The sequence below is a fragment of the Muntiacus reevesi genome, chromosome 2 (assembly GCF_963930625.1).
Source record: "Muntiacus reevesi chromosome 2, mMunRee1.1, whole genome shotgun sequence".
Taxonomy (NCBI): domain Eukaryota; kingdom Metazoa; phylum Chordata; class Mammalia; order Artiodactyla; family Cervidae; genus Muntiacus; species Muntiacus reevesi.
This window is the reverse complement of record NC_089250.1, coordinates 49,874,984-49,891,455: the sequence shown is the minus strand read 5'-3', so window position 1 is coordinate 49,891,455 and position 16,472 is coordinate 49,874,984. Positions and strand designations below refer to the sequence as shown.

Here is a 16,472-nt window from a genome sequence, read left to right as displayed (position 1 = left end):
ACTCTTTCCAATCAATATTCACCCCTAAAACTCCTAATTTTTATCATTGTAGATTAACTATGATTGTTTTTGAACTTCACATAAATGGATCATTTGGTGTATACCCTTCTGTGTTGACTTCTGTCAATCAACAATTACTTGAGAAATGCATCTATGTTGCTGCAGTAATTGTTATTTTTGACTGACATAGTGTTCCATTTTATGAATAAATATGAAACTATCCATTTCACTGTTGACAAATATTTAGGTTTCTTTCATTTTGGGGCTGTTACAAATAAAGCTGTTACAAATTCTTCTGTGTGTCTTTTAGTGGACACATAGATTCATTTCTGTTGAGTATATACCTAGGAGTAGAACTGCTGCTCCAAAGTGCTTGTACAAATTTTACTCCTATGGGTAGGTAGTATACATGAAAGTTCTAGTTGTTCCACATCTTTGCCACAGTTTGGTAAGGTCAGTTTAAAACTTTTTGGCCAATCTGGTGAGTGTTCAGTGGTATATCATTTTGGTTTTCTTTTTCTTTTTTTGATGTGGACTTTTAAAGAAAAGGTCTTAATTGAATTTGTTAGAATACTGCTTCTGTTTTATGTTTTGGTTTTTTGGCTACAAGGCATGTGGGATCTTAAGTGCCTGACCAGGGATTGAACTCACATCCCCTACATTAGAAGGTGAAGTCCTAATCACTCGCCTGCCAGAGAAGTACCCTCTCATTTTGGTTTTAATTTTGCATTTCCCAAATGATGTTTAGTACCTTTTCATATGCCTATTGCCTGATTGGATACTTCTTTTTGAGGCGGGGCAGTGAAGCAGAAAAGGATAGCTTTATTGTTTTGTCAGGCAAAGGGAGACAGGACAGGTTTCTGCCTAGTAAAACTATGTGCCTCAACCCCAGAGAACTTGAGGCTTTTTATAAGGGCTCAAAGGTGGGATCTGACAAGATTAGGGTGTGAGCAGGGTTTGTATCCCTTTAATCTCAAGAATCCTGCAATGCAGGAGACCTGGGTTTGATTCCTGGGTCAGGAAGATCTGCTGGAGAAGGGATAGGCTACCCACTCTAGTATTCTTGGGCTTCCCTGGTGGCTCAGCTGGTAAAGAATCCGCCTGTAATGTGGGAGACCTGAGTTCTATCCCTGGGTTGGGAAGATCCCCTGGAGAAGGGAACAGTTACCCACTCCAGTATTCTGGCATGGAGAATTCCATGGACAGTATAGTCCATGGAGTCACAGAGTCAGACATGAGAGACTTTCGCTTAATCTCATCTCAGGTGACAGGTCTCCTAATCTTGATGGGCTTCTCTGGTCCCTTTAATCTTGCCTCACTGGTTTCTTGGCTGCTGCTCCTCCTTTGATTAGCAACTGTTTTAATCCACCCTTTGGAACTCAGGGAAGGTCATGGGAGACTGAAGTCTTGCCTACAAGAAATGGGAGACAGGGAGGGGACATATGTATACTTATGGTTGATTCATATTGATGTTTGACAGACAACAAAATTCTGTAAAGCAGTTATCCTTCAACCAAAAAATAAATAAATTAAAAAAAGAAATGGGAGACAGAAAGGCCTCCATCCTTGAGAGCCCCATAGGGCCCTGCCTGGTTTCAAGATCACACCTGGTCTCTGGATGTAATGAAGCTCTGCCTCTTGACTGCAGAAAGACTTTCAAGTCTCATTGCAGAAAGACTTCAGTGAGAGACAAAGTAAGAAGTGGGTTTATTTAGAGAGAAACACACTCCACAGACAGTGTGGGCCATCTCAGAAGGTGAGAGCTTCCTGGATATATTCTTTTATGAAATGCCTATTCAAGTATTTTGTCCATTTAAGAAAATGAGTTGACTGTCTTTTCCTTATTGATTTGTAGAAGTTCTTTAAATATTTTAGATGCAAGTCCTCTGTTGGGTACTGCAATTATTTTCTCCTACTCTATGGTTTTTTTCATTCTTTTAATGTTATCTTTTGATGAACAACAGCTTTTAAATTAAGCCCAGTTGGGTTTCCCAGGTGGCTCAGTGGTAAAGAATCTGTCTGCTGATGGAGGAGACTCAGGTTCGATTCCTGAGTCAGGAAGATCACCTGGAGGGGGAAATAGCAACCCACTCCAGTATTATTGCCTGGATAATTCCATGGACAGAGGAGCCTGGCAGGCTATAGTCCATGTGGTCACAAACAGCTGGACAATGACTGAGCACACATGCGCCAGTTTATCAACTCTTCCCTGTTTATCACCTCTTTCCAATAACGTCAGTTCTTTTTGTGTGCAGTTAAAGAAATCTTTGTCAACCTCCAGATCATGAAGATAATCTCGTATGTGTACTGTGAAAATAATTTATTTTACCTATCACATTTAGGTTTATGATACATCTTAAATTTGTATGTATGACATGAAGTAGAGGTCAAGATTCTTTTTATACCCACAGGCAGATTTTCATTTGACTCATTTATTGAAAAGATCCTTCCCCACTGTGTTGCAATGATATATCTGCTGTTAAGTCAGACCAGTATGTGGTTCTGTTTCTAGAGTTTCTGTTCTGTCCCATTGGTTTATTTGCCTATTCTTGTGTACTACATTGAACAGAGCCTCCTCAAAATTAATATCAAACTGCTACTTCAGAATGTAACCTTAATTGGAAATATAATTTTTGCAGACTATGTATTAGTTAAAATGAGGTCATATTATGATGAGGGTGGACCATAAATCCAATATGACTGTTGTTCTTAGAAGAAGATGTGAGGACATACAGAGACACAGGGAAGAAGACCAGGTGAAGACAAAGGCAGAAACTGAAGTGATGTACCTACCAGTCAAAAAACATCAAGGATTGCTGATAACCACCAGGAACTAAGAGGCAAGGAAAGATCCTCCCCAGATAGCCTTCAGAGGTAGCATGGCCCTGCCAGTACCTTAATTTTGAACTCCTAGCCTTTACAACTGTGAGAGATTAATAAATTTCTGTTGTTTTAAGCCATCTAGCTTGTGGTTCTTTGTTACAGCAACCCTGGGAAACTAATGCACCTTGTGTCAATACCATGCCATTTTTTTTTTTAATAATCTTGGACTTACAGGATAGCTTCAAAAAATATCAGAGTTCACATATATGTCTCTCCCTAGTTTTCCAATATTCACATCTTACACAACCGTAGTACAATGATCAAAAGCAGGAAATTAACACTGATATTTTGATATTAATACTCATATAGTATTAACCAAACAGATTTTATTTGAATTTCACCAGTTTTTTCACTAATATTTTCTTCCTATCTTGTGATCCGATTCAGGATCCCAGTTTGCCTTTAGTTACATCTCCTTAGCTTTTACTAATCTGTGACAGTTCCTTAGTTTTTCCTTGCTTTTCAGGATTCTGATGTATCAAACATGATCACTTGGTTATAGCAGTGTCTACTGGGTCTCCCCATTGTAAAATTATTATTTTCCCCTTTGCAACTGATTGATACCTGTTGCAGATATCAATATGAGTTGGGGGAGAGGTGTTGAAATTATGAAAATTTATTTTTTTCTCAAGCTTTTGCCCACTGATTTTACCATCAAGACATCCTACTTGCAACAATTCTGTACTGTTTGCCTAGTGGTGGTTTCATGGTTTCCTAATTCCTTGTACATTAACTGGGATTATTCTGTAAGGAAAAGATGCCCCTTCTCCCTCATTTGCTTATATCAGCATGGACTCATGGATATTTGTGTTAATTTAATATGATCATTATTTTGTTGTTCAGAATAGACTTAGGCTTTTAGGCCCTCCTTCAGATTGACTCTTGTGGCCTTTCAACATGCCCTCATCCTTTTCCATGCATTTTCTAGCTCACTGGCACCAAAACATGTTACAAGCTCATCTTTTACTTTCCATGCTCAGTTGTGGAGTTAATGACTTCTCTCAAAGAGCCTTGATTCCTTTTACTACAGAATATCTGGATTGGAAGTAAAAGCAAAACTAAACAAATGGGACCTAATGAAACTTAAAAGAAGTTGCACTACAGAGAAAACTATAAGCAAGGTGAAAAGACAGCCCTCAGATTGGGAGAAAATAATAGCAAATGAAGAAACAGACAAAGGATTAATCTCAAAAATATACAAGCAACTCCTGAAGCTCAATTCCAGAAAAATAAATGACCCAATCAAAAAATGGGCCAAAGAACTAAACAGACATTTCTCCAAAGAAGACATACAGATGGCTAACAAACACATGAAAAGATGCTCAACATCACTCATTATCAGAGAAATGCAAATCAAAACCACAATGAGGTACCATTACATGCCAGTCAGGATGGCTGCTATCCAAAAGTCTACAAGCAATAAATGCTGGAGAGGGTGTGGAGAAAAGGGAACCCTCTTACACTGTTGGTGGGAATGCAAACTAGTACAGCCACTATGGAAAACAGTGTGGAGATTACTTAAAAAACTGGAAATAGAACTGCCATATGACCCAGCAATCCCACTCCTGGGCATACACACCAAGGAAACCAGATCTGAAAGAGACACGTGCACCCCAATGTTCATTACAGCACTGTTTATAATAGTCAGGACATGGAAGCAACCTAGATGTCCATCAGCAGATGAATGAATAAGGAAGCTGTGGTACATATACACCATGGAATATTACTCAGCCGTTAAAAAGAATTCATTTGAATCAGTTCTAATGAGATGGATGAAACTGGAGCCCATTATACAGAGTGAAGTAAGCCAGAAAGATAAAGAATATTACAGCATACTAACACATATATATGGAATTTAGAAAGATGGTAACGATAACCCTATATGCAAAATAGAAAAAGAGACACAGAAGTACAGAACAGACTTTTGAACTCTGTGGGAGAAGGTGAGGGTGGGATGTTTCGAAAGAACAGCATGTATATTATCTATGGTGAAACAGATCACCAGCCCAGGTGGGATGATGCATGAGTCAAGTGCTCGGGCCTGGTGCACTGGGAAGACCCAGAGGAATCGGGGTGAGAGGGAGGTGGGAGGGGGGATCGGGATGGGGAATACATGTAACTCTATGGCTGATTCATATCAATGTATAACAAAACCCACTGCAATGTTGTGAAGTAATTAGCCTCCAACTAATAAAAAAAAAAAAAAAAGAAGAAGAAAAAAAAAAAGAATATCTGGGTGCTGGATGAACAGCATTCTGTTTTCAGTACTGGACCTTTGTAACAAATTTTGGGGTCTGGTAGAGAAATATCAATAACCCTAATCGCAGAAAGTGAAGAGGAACTAAAAAGCCTCTTGATGAAAGTGAAAGAGGAGAGTGAAAAAGTTGGCATAAAGCTCAACATTCAGAAAACTAAGATCATGGCAACTGGTTCCATCACCTCATGGGAAATAGATGGGGAGACAGTGGAAATAGTGTCAGACTTTATTTTTTTGGGCTCCAAAATCACTGCAGATGGTGACTGCAGCCATGAAATTAAAAGACACTTACTCCTTAGAAGGAAAGTTATGAACAACCTAGATAGCATATTAAAAAGCAGAGACATTACTTTGCCAACAAAGGTCCATCTAGTCAAGGCTATGGTTTTTCCAGTGGTCATGTATGCATGTGAGAGTTGGACTGTGAAGAAAGCTGAGCGCCAAAAAATTGATCCTTTTGAACTGTGGTGTTGGAGAAGACTCTTGAGAGTCCCTTGGACTGCAAGGAGATCCAACCAGTCCATCCTAAAGGAGATCAGTCCTGGGTGTTCAATGGAAGGACTGATGCTGAAGCTGAAACTCCAGTACTTTGGCCACCTCTTGCGAAGAGTTGACTCATTGGAAAAGACCCTGATGCTGGGAGGGATTGGGGGCAGGAGGAGAAGGCGACAACAGAGGATGAGATGGCTGGGTGGCATCGCTGACTCGATGGGCATGAGTTTGAGTAAACTCTAGGAGTTGGGGATGGACAGGGAGGTCTATCGTGCTGCGATTCATGGAGTTGCAAAGAGTCGGACACGACTGAGTGACTGAACTGAGTGTAAGTCCTTAAGCTTTGTTCTTAACTATTTTGGTTATTTTTGGGCCTTTGCATTTTCATATAAATTTCATGAGCTCATCAATTTCCACAAAAAACCTGTTGGGATTTTGAATGAGATTGTGTTTAATTTTTAGATTAATTAGGGAGAAGAACTGACATCTTTGGAAGACTGAATTTCCAACCTATGAATACGGCACACTCTCATTTATTAGGTCTTCCTTCTCTGTACACATTTCTATGTATAACACTTACATATCCTTCACTAAATTTATTCCTAGGTATCTGATAATTTTTGATTTACTGTAAATGGTATTTAAAATTTTTTAAATTCTAATTCTTTGTCACTACTATATAGAAAAAAATTCAATTTTTGTACATTGATCCTGTATTTAGTGACTTGCAAAGTTCACTTATTAATTCTAAACAGCTTATCTGCAGAAGTTTTTGGATTTAAAAATATACAATTATTTTGTCTGCAAATAGTAAAAGCTTAACCTTCACAGATTATGCTCTTTATTCTTTATTTTACTTTTCTTCCCCCTGCACTGGCTAGGACCTTGAGTACAATATTAAATAAAAGTGGTGACAGTGAATGTCCTTATCAATAGTTACTATTAAATACAATGTTTTCTCTAGATGTTTTTGTAGATATCTTTATTCAAGTAAACAAAGTTCCCTGTATCCTAGTTTTAGATTTAAAAAAAATCATGAATATGTATTGCTGCTGCTGCTGCTGCTAAGTCACTTCTGTCGTGTCCGACTCTGTGCGACCCCATAGACGGCAGCCCACCAGGCTCTTCCGTCCCTGGGATTCTCCAGGCAAGAATACTGGAGTGGGTTGCCATTTCCTTCTCCAATGCATGAAAGTGAAAAATGAAAGTGAAGTTGCTCAGTCGTGTCCGACTCTTGAACAGCCCACCAGGTTCCCCCGTCCATGGGATTTTCTAGGCAAGAGTATTGGAGTGGGGTGCCATTGCCTTCTCCGAATATGTGTTAATTTTTGTCAAGTGCTTTTTTCCCCCATCATACTTTTCCTTTTTACTGTTAATGTGGTACACTGTATTGACAGATTTTCAGATGTTAAAACAACCTTCATTCCTGGAACAAAACTCCATTTGGTTGTGATGTACCACCTGTTTGCACACCCCTGAATTTGATTTACTAATATTTTGTTCATGACAGAGATTAGTCTATAATTTTCATTCTTATAATGTCCTTGTCAGGCTTTGGAATCAAAATTATCTGACCTCATTATTTGAGTTAAGAAATATTTCTTCTACTTCTCTTCTCTGGAAAAGTCATATAAGAGTAGTATTTTTTCCTTAAATATTTGGAGAAATTCACTGGTGAAGCTACCTGGCTTGCAGTTTCCTTGTGGGAATGCTTTTCTTATTAGATATATAGTTATTAATACTTTATATTTCTTCTTGACTCAGTTAAAAATACTATCATTTTTTTTAACTTATATTCATATAACATACAATTAACCATCTTAAAGTGTATAATCCAGTAGTACTTATTATAGTCACAACATTGTGAAACCACTAGTTCACTTTAATTTCAAAACTTTTTTGGGCTTCCCTGGTGGTCCAGTAGTTAAGAATATGCTTTGCAATGCAAGGGACACCAGTTCAATCCCTGGTTCAGGAAGAGTCAGGCTGTGGAGGAACTAAGCCAGAAAGCCGCAACTACTGAGCTCCCACACTGCAACCACTGAAGCCTGTGTGTCTAGAGCCCGTGCTCCACAATAAGAGAAGCCACTGTAATGAGAAGCCAGCACACTGCAATGAAGAGTAGCCCCGATGTGCCACAACTAGAGAAAGCCTGAGTGCAGCAACAAAGACCCATCATAGCCAAAAATAAAAGAAATAAATAAATCTTTAAAACACACACACACACATTTATTCATCAAAAATATGTGGTACTTATTAAGTAGTTGGTCCCCATCCCATCTTCCCTGCTTTCTGTCTCTATGGATTTGTCCATTATAGATACATTACATAAAATAAATCATATAACATATGACCTTTCTGTATCTGGCTTTTCATTTAGCATGTTTTCAAGCCTCTTTCTAGTTGTAGCAAGCATCACTACACTGTTACTTTTTTATGGCTGAATAATATTTCACTGTATGTGTATGCCACAATTTGATTACCCATTTATCTGCTGATGAGCATTTGGGTTGTTTACACCTTTTGGCTCTCATGAATAATGCTATAAACATAGTATACAAACATCCTTGTGGGCATACTTCTTCATTTGTCTTGGGTATATACCTAGGAGTGAAATTTCTGGGTCTTATGGTAATTCTATGTTTAACTTTCAAAGAGCTGATGAACTCGTTTTTCCACAGTGACTATACCATTTTATTTTCCCACCAGCAATGTATGAGGGTTCCTATTTCTCCATATCCTTACCAACACTTATAATTTTCCATATTTTTGACTATAGCATCCTACCTGTTGTGAATTTTGTTGTGGTTTTAACTTACATTTCCTTAATGACCAATGCTGTTGAACATCTTTTCATGTGCTTGTTGACCATCTATATATCTTCTTTAGAGAAATGGCTATTTAAGCCCTTCACCTATTTTTTTTTTAATACTTATTTATTTAGGCTGTGCTGGGTTGTGGTGGCTTCTCTTGTTGGGGAGCATGGGCTCTAGGCCACACAGGTTTCAGTAGTTGTGGTATTTGGGCTCAGTATTTGTGGCGCATGGGCTTTAGTTGCCCTGCAGCATGTGGGATCTTCTTGGACCAGGGGTTGAACTGGTGTTCCTTGCATTGCAAGGTGGATTCTTAACCACTGGATCATCAGGGAAATTCCTTTTACTTATTTTTAAATTCAGTTGTCTTCTTGCTGTTAAGAAAAATCTTATTTTTCTTTATTTTCTAAAATCAAGGAGAATATGTTAAAAAAAATTTTATAATGCATTTTGAAAGCCTAAGTAGGTAATATTCTTCCTTAGTTTAAACTGTTTTACCAAAAATTAAGGTTACACATCAGAATAAGTCTTCCTCATGTCTGACACCACAGTAGATTTTTGATAGAACAATCAACATTAAATATGCATAATAATAGTACTATGCTACACTAAATGTAAAATAACACCAGTAATACAGTCATTACCCCTGGGAACCTCAATCAAAAGTAGTCACCAAGGTTCAGTTCAGTAGCTCAGTCGTGTCTGACTCTTCGCGACACCATGGACTGCAGCACACTGGGCTTCCCTGTCCATCACCAACTCCTGGAGCTACTCAAACTCATGTCCATCAAGTCAGTGATGCCATCCAACCATCTCATCCTCTGTCATCCCCTTCTCCTCCTGCCTTCAATCCTTCCCAGCATCAGGGTCTTTTCAAATGAGTCAGTTCTTCCCATCAGGTGGCCAAAGTATTGGAGTTTCAGCTTCAGCATCAGTCCTTCCAATGAATATTCAGGACTGATTTCCTTTAGGATGTACTGGTTGGATCTCCTTGCAGTCCAAGGGACTCTCAAGAGTCTTCTCCGACACCACAGTTCAAAAGCATCAATTCTTCAGCACTCAGTCTTCTTTACAGTCCAACTCTCAAATCCATACATGACTTCTGGAAAAACCATAGCTTTGACTAGATGGACCTTTGTTGGCAAAGTAATATCTCTGCTTTTCAATATGCTGTCTAGGTTGGTCATAACTTTTCTTCCAAGGAGCAAGTATCTTTTAATTTCATGGCTGCAGTCACCATCTGTAGTGATTTTCAAGCCCCCAAAATAAAGTCTGTCACTATTTCCATTGTTTCCCCATCTATTTACCATGAAGTGATGGAACCAGATGCCATGATCTTAGTTTTTTGAATGCTGAGCTTCAAGCCAACTTTTTCACTCTCCTTTTCCACTTTCATCAAGAGGCTCTTTAGTTCTTCTTCACTTTCTGCTATAAGGGTGGTGTCATCTGCACATCTGAGGTTATTGATATTTCTCCCAGCAATCTTGATTCCAGTTTGTGCTTCATCCAGCCCAGCATTTCTCATGATGTACTCTGCATATTAGATAAATAAGCAGGTTGACAATATACAGCCTTGACGTACTCCTTTCCCTATTTGGAACCAGTCTGTTGTTCCATGTCCAGTTCTAACTGTTGCTTCTTGACCTTCATACAGATTCTCAGGAGGCAGGTCAGGTGGTCTGGTATTCCCATCTCTTTCAAAATTTTCCAGTTTGTTGTGATCCAAAGGCTTTGGCATAGTTATTTGGTCTATAGCCATTATCTTCATTACCCCCATCATAGTTTGGCCTCAGGTTAAACAAAAGGGAGGGGACACAGCCCTACCCATCAATAGAAAATTGGATTAAAGACTTACTGAGCATGGCCCTGCCCATAAAAACAAGACCCAGTTTCCCCCTCAGTCAGTTTCTTTCATAAGGAAGCTTTCATAACCCTCTTATCCTTCTCCATCAGAGGGCAGACAGAATGAAAATCACAGTCACAGAAAACTAACCAATCTGATCACATGGACCACAGCCTTGTCTAACTCAATGAAACTATGAGCCATGCCATGTATGGACACCCAAGATGGATGGGTCATGGTGGTGAGCTCTGACAAAACATGGTCACCAAGATGAGAAAGTCTAAAAGGCTGACTATTAATTCAGGGTCCATTTAGCTGACATTAGGACTCAGGATAGGCGTGGGTGTGCATTTGTAATAAACGTGAAAGGTAAATATTTAGGGAAGAAATAACAGGATCCATTAGAAGCCTCCACTGTAGGGATGCTAGAATGTTTTGTCAAATCTAAGACACCATTGCCAATCTGAAGTCATGAAGATTTACCCTTGCTTTCTCCCAAGAGTTTTATTTTTTTAATTAATTAATTAATTTAAAAATTTTGGCTGTGCTGGGTATTACCAAAACAGCTTGGTAATTCATTGCAGTGTGTGGGCTTTCTCTAGTTGCTGTGGAAGGGCTTCTTGTTGCAGTTTGCAGGCTTTTCAAGTTGTTGCATGTGGGCATCTCTTATTGTGAAGCATGGGCTCGAAAGCACGTGGGCTCAGTAGTTGTAGCACATGGGCTCAGCAGTTGCAGGACACAGGCTCTCTAGTTGCAATACTAGGGTTTAGTTGCCCCTTGGCCTGCGGGATCTTAGTTACCTGACTAGGGATCAAACCAGCGAACACTGCGTTGAAAGGCAGATTCTTAGCCACTGGACCACCAGGGAAGTCCCTCTCACAAGAGTTTGATAGTTTTAGCTCATACTTAGGTTGCTGATCTATTTTTTGAGTTAATTTTTATATAGGAAATGAGACAAGGGTTCAAATGTATTCTTTTGCATGTATTATTCGTTGGTCCACCATTTATTGAAGATGATTTGTTGAAGACACTATTCTTTTACCACTGAAGGGGCCTGGCACCCTTATCAAAAATCAACTGGCCATACCATACTACCCAAAGCAATCTACAGATTTAATGTGATCTCTATCAAATTACCCATGACACTTAAAATGGGCAGAAGATCTAAATAGACATTCTCCAAAGAAGACACACAGATGGCCAAAAAGCACATGAAAAGATGTTCAACATCACTAATTATCAGAGAAATGCAAACCAAAACTCACACCTGTCAGAATGGCCATCATCAAAAAGTCTGCAAACAATACATGCTAGAGAGGGTGTGGAGAAAAGGGAACCCTCCTACACGGTTGGTTCAATATAAATTGGTGCAGCCACTATGGAGAACAGTATGGAGATTTATTGAAAAACTAAAAATAGAGCTACCATATGACCCAGCAGTCCCACTTCTGGGATACACCCAGACTAAACTATAATTTGAAAAGATCCATGCATCCCTGTGTTCAAAGTAGCATTATTTACAATAGCCAAGACATGGAAACAACCTCAGTGTCCATCAGCCAGATGAATGGATAAAGATGTGACACATATATACGATGGAATATTTCTCAGCCATTAAAAAAGAAGGAAATAGCACTGTTTATAATAGCCAGGACATGGAAGCAACCTAGATGTCCATCGGCAGATGAATGGATAAGAAAGCTGTGGTACATATACACAATGGAATATTACTCAGCCATTAAAAAGAATACATTTGAATCAGTTCTAATGAGGTGGATGAAACTGGAGCCTATTATATGAGTGAAGTAAGTCAGAACGAAAAACACCAATACAGTATACTAATGCATATATATGGAATCTAGAAAGATGGTAACGATGACCCTATATGCGAGACAGCAACAGAGACACAGATGTATAGAACAGTCTCTTGGACTCTGTGGGAGAAGGCAAGGGTGGGATGATTTGAGAGACTAGCATTGAAACATGTATATTATCATATGTGAAACAGATCGCCAGTCCAGATTTGATGCATGAGACAAGGTGCTCAGGGCTGGTGCACTGGGATGACCCTGAGGGATGGGATGGGGAGGGAATTGGGAGGGGGGTTCAGGATGGGGAATATATGTACACCCATGCTGATTCATGTCAATGTATGGCAAAATCCACTACAATATTGTAAAGTAATTAGCCTCCAGTTAAATAAATTAAAAAAAAAAAAAGAATGAAATAATGCCATTTGGATGAGCCCAGAGATTATCATACAAAGTATGATAGTAAATCAGATAGCAATTAGCAGATGCCAACTATTATACATAGTATAGGAGGTGGAGTGGGAAAGAATCCACCTGTCAATGCAGTAGGCACAAGAGACACAGGTTTGATCCTTGAGTTGGGAAGATTCCCTGGAGTAGGAAATGGCAACCTACTCTAGTACTCTTGCCTGGAAAAGTCCATGGACAGAGGAGCCTGGCAGGCTACAGTTCACAGGGTCGCAGAGTCAGACACAGCTGAGAAACTGAGCACAACAACAGCAACATGGATAAACAACAGGGTCCCACTGTGTAGCACAGGGAACTATACTCAATATCCTGTGATAAACAAATAGTGGAAAAAAAATGTATATATTGGGACTTTTCTGGTGGTCCAGTGTCTAAGACTCTATGCTCCCAATGCAGGGGTCCCAGGTTCAATCCCTGGTCAGGGGAACTAGATCTTGCATGCTGTACAACTAAGACCTGGCACAGCCAAATAAATAAATATTTAAAAAATATGTATAACTGAGTCATTTTGCTGTACAGCAGAAATTAATACAGCATTTTAAATCAACTATACTACAATTAAAAAAAAATCTATATGGACAGCCACCCCCCCCCGCAAAAAAATACCAAAACATCAATTCATCATTGATGTTTGGATTTACTTCAGGACTCTCAATTCTATTTTATTGATTTTTATGTTCATTCTTATGCTGGTACCGCATTTGATTACTGTAGCTTAAAGTAGTTTTGAAATTGGGAAGTATGAGTCTTCCTGCCTTTTTTCTTTTTCAATATATATTTATATGTTTTGGCTATTTGGGGCCCCCGGCAGTTATAAATGAACTGTTATTTTTCAGTTGCTCAATTTTGTCCAACTCTCTGCACCCCATGGACTGCAGCACAGCAGGCTTCCTTGTCCTTTTCTGTCTCCCGGAGTTTGCTCAAACTCACGTCCATTGAGACAGTGATGCCATCCAACTATCTTATCCTGTCATCCCCTTCTCCTTCTACCCTCAATCTTTCCCAACATCAGGGTCTTTTCCAATAGTTGACTCTTTGCCTTATGTGGCCAAATACTGGAGCTTCAACTTCAGCATCAGTCCTTCCAATTCAGGATTCATTTCCTTTAAGATTGACTGGTTTGATCTCCTTGCAGTCCAAGGGACTCTCAAAGAGTCTTCTCCAGCACCACAATTCAAAAGCATCAATTCTTCGGTGCTCAGCCTTCTTTACAGTTCAACTCTCACATCCATACATGACTACTGGAAAAACCTTTGTTGGCAGACTGATGCAAATTGATCTCTCTGCTTTCGAATATGCGATCTAGGTTTGCCAGAGCTTTCCCTCCAAGGAGCAAACGTCTTTTTTTTTTTTTTTTTTTTTTTAGTTCTACCAGTTTATTGCTACCAACCCATCTCCCTACACCCTCGTGCACACATGCTGTCATGTAACCCCATGGACTGCAGCCCGCCAGGCTTCTCTGTCCATGGGCTTTTCCAGGCAAGAATACTGGAGTGGGTTGCCATTTCCTTCTCCAAGGAGCAAATGTCTTAATTTCACGACTGCAGTCACCGTCTGCAATGATTTTGGAGCCCAAGAAAATAAAGTCGGTCACTGTTTCCATTGTTTCTCCATCTATTTGCCATGAAATGATGGAACTGGATGCCATGATCTTTGTTTTTTGAATGTTGAGTTTTAAGCAAGCCTTTTCACTCTCCTCTTTCACCTTCACCAAGAGGCTCTTTAGTTTCTCTTCACTTTTTACTATAAGGGTGGTGTCATCTGCATATCTGAGGTTATTGATATTTCTTCTAGCAATCTTGATTCCAGCATATGCTTCATCCAGCCCAGCATTTCGCATGATGTACTCTGCATATAAGTTAAAATTAAATAAGCATGGTCACAATATACAGTTATGATGTACTCTTTTCCCAATTTTGAACCAGTCTGTTGTTCCATGTCTGGTTCTAACCGTTGCTTCTTGATCTGCATACAGGCTTCTCAGCAGGCAGGTAAGGTGGTCTGGTATTTGTTCACAGTAAAGTTTCCTAAGGCCCCCTTAACTTCATACTCCAGAATGTCTGACTGTAGGTGAGTGATCACATGATTGTGGTTATCTGGGTCATTAAGACCTCCGAGGATCAGTTTTTCCATTTCTGTATCAAAGGTTATTGGAATTTTGAGTCTTTGCACTGAATCTGTTGATTGCTTTGACCTGTCATATTAATTATATTAAGTCTTCCATTTCCTGAAATCTTTCCCTTAATTTAGGTTTTCTTTATTTCTGCAATATTTTATAGTTCTGTGTATAAGTCTTTCACCTCCTTGGTTAAACTTATTTCCTAGGATTTTAATTCTTTTGGATGATACTGTAAATGTTTCATCTATTTCCTTTTCAGATTGTCCCTTGCTGGTGAACAGAAATATAACTGATTTTTTTGGTCTTACTTCTATATTCTCCCATCCAAGTACTAACCAGGCCCGACCCTGCTTAGCTTCCGAGATCAGACGAGATCGGGTGCGTTCAGGGTGGTATGGCCGTAGACCTACTTCTATATTCTCAAAGTTTGCTTGTCTGTTAGTCCTAGATTTTTTTTTTGCGTGTGTATATATTCTATGGGATTGTCTATATATAGAATCAGGTCATCTTCAAAAAGAGATAGTTTTACTTCTTTCTTTCCAATTGAATACCCTCTATTTCTTTGTCTTGTCTAAATCTTCTGGCTAGAACTTCTAGTACAAAGTTGAATGGTAATGGTGAAAGTGAGCCTCTTTTTTTTTTTTAATGAATATCAATGCTTTTATTTTTTTTTTCACCGTTTCTGTTGAGAAATCAGATCTTTTTTTTTTTTTTTTAATACACAATGACAGGTATCTACCATTATGCTGTGCTCAGTCACTCAGTTGTGTCTGACTCTTTGCAACCCCATGGACTATAGCCTGCCAGGCTCCTCTGTCCATGGGGATTCTCCAGGCAAGAATACTGGAGTGGGTTGCCATGCCCTTCTCCAGGGGATCTTCCCAACCCAGGGATTGAACCCAGGTCTCCGGCATTGCAGGCGGATTCTTTACCATCTGAGCCACCACGGAAACTCAACGGAGTGAACTAGCCAACCATGAATGAGATGGAAGAAAGAGAAGGAATGCTCCTGAGAAACTGTAATAACTACTTCACCAAACGGTTATTCAACAAGGTCTGAGATGCTTCCCAAATGAGAACTACTCAGTTAACAATGACTCAGTCTGTCAAGGAACAGAGTATGATCACTACTACAAATCTATTAAGATCCAATCTTGTTAGTTTTAAGCTAAACATAACATTTGCCTGATTGCAAATACTATCCCCAAAGCACTATCAGTCCTCCATCACACTCTGGGTGTGCTCAGTTGTGTGCAACTCTGCGATCCCATGGACTGTAGCCCACCAGGTTCTTCTGTCTGTGGAATTTTCCAGACAAGAATACTGGAGTGGGTTGCTATTTACTACTCCAATCATACTCTTATTAGGATGGAAATAATCAGAAAAAGCTGAATAAGAAAAAAAAAGAGAGAGTGAGAGAAAGCTGATTTACTCTGTCACAGAAAAACAAAATAACCAAAGTCATAGCAGTTACATGCATACATATATATGTATAACAATCACTGTACTGTACACCTGAAACTAACATGACACTGTTAACCAACTATATCCAATATAAAATGAAAAAAATTAATAAATAAATAAAACATACATGCTTTTACTGGATATGCTAGAAATACTCCTTATGGATAACAAAATGAAGATGTCCTAGACCATGCAAATGAAATCCACCATTATAGTAACATATAAAATAGTCTCACTGACCTACACATTCTTTTGCTTCACCTGTTCATCCCTCCCTCTCCCCGAGCTCCTGGCATCAAGTGGTCTTTTTAATGTCTCCATA

The 16,472-nt window shown here is 39.2% G+C and overlaps 1 protein-coding gene across 1 annotated transcript in view; it reads right to left on the bottom strand.

Annotated features, from left to right (window-relative positions):
* Positions 1-16,472, bottom strand: part of RNF24 (ring finger protein 24) — a 117,151-nt gene that overhangs the window by 28,876 nt on the left and 71,803 nt on the right. The gene's annotated exons all lie outside the window — the stretch shown is intronic.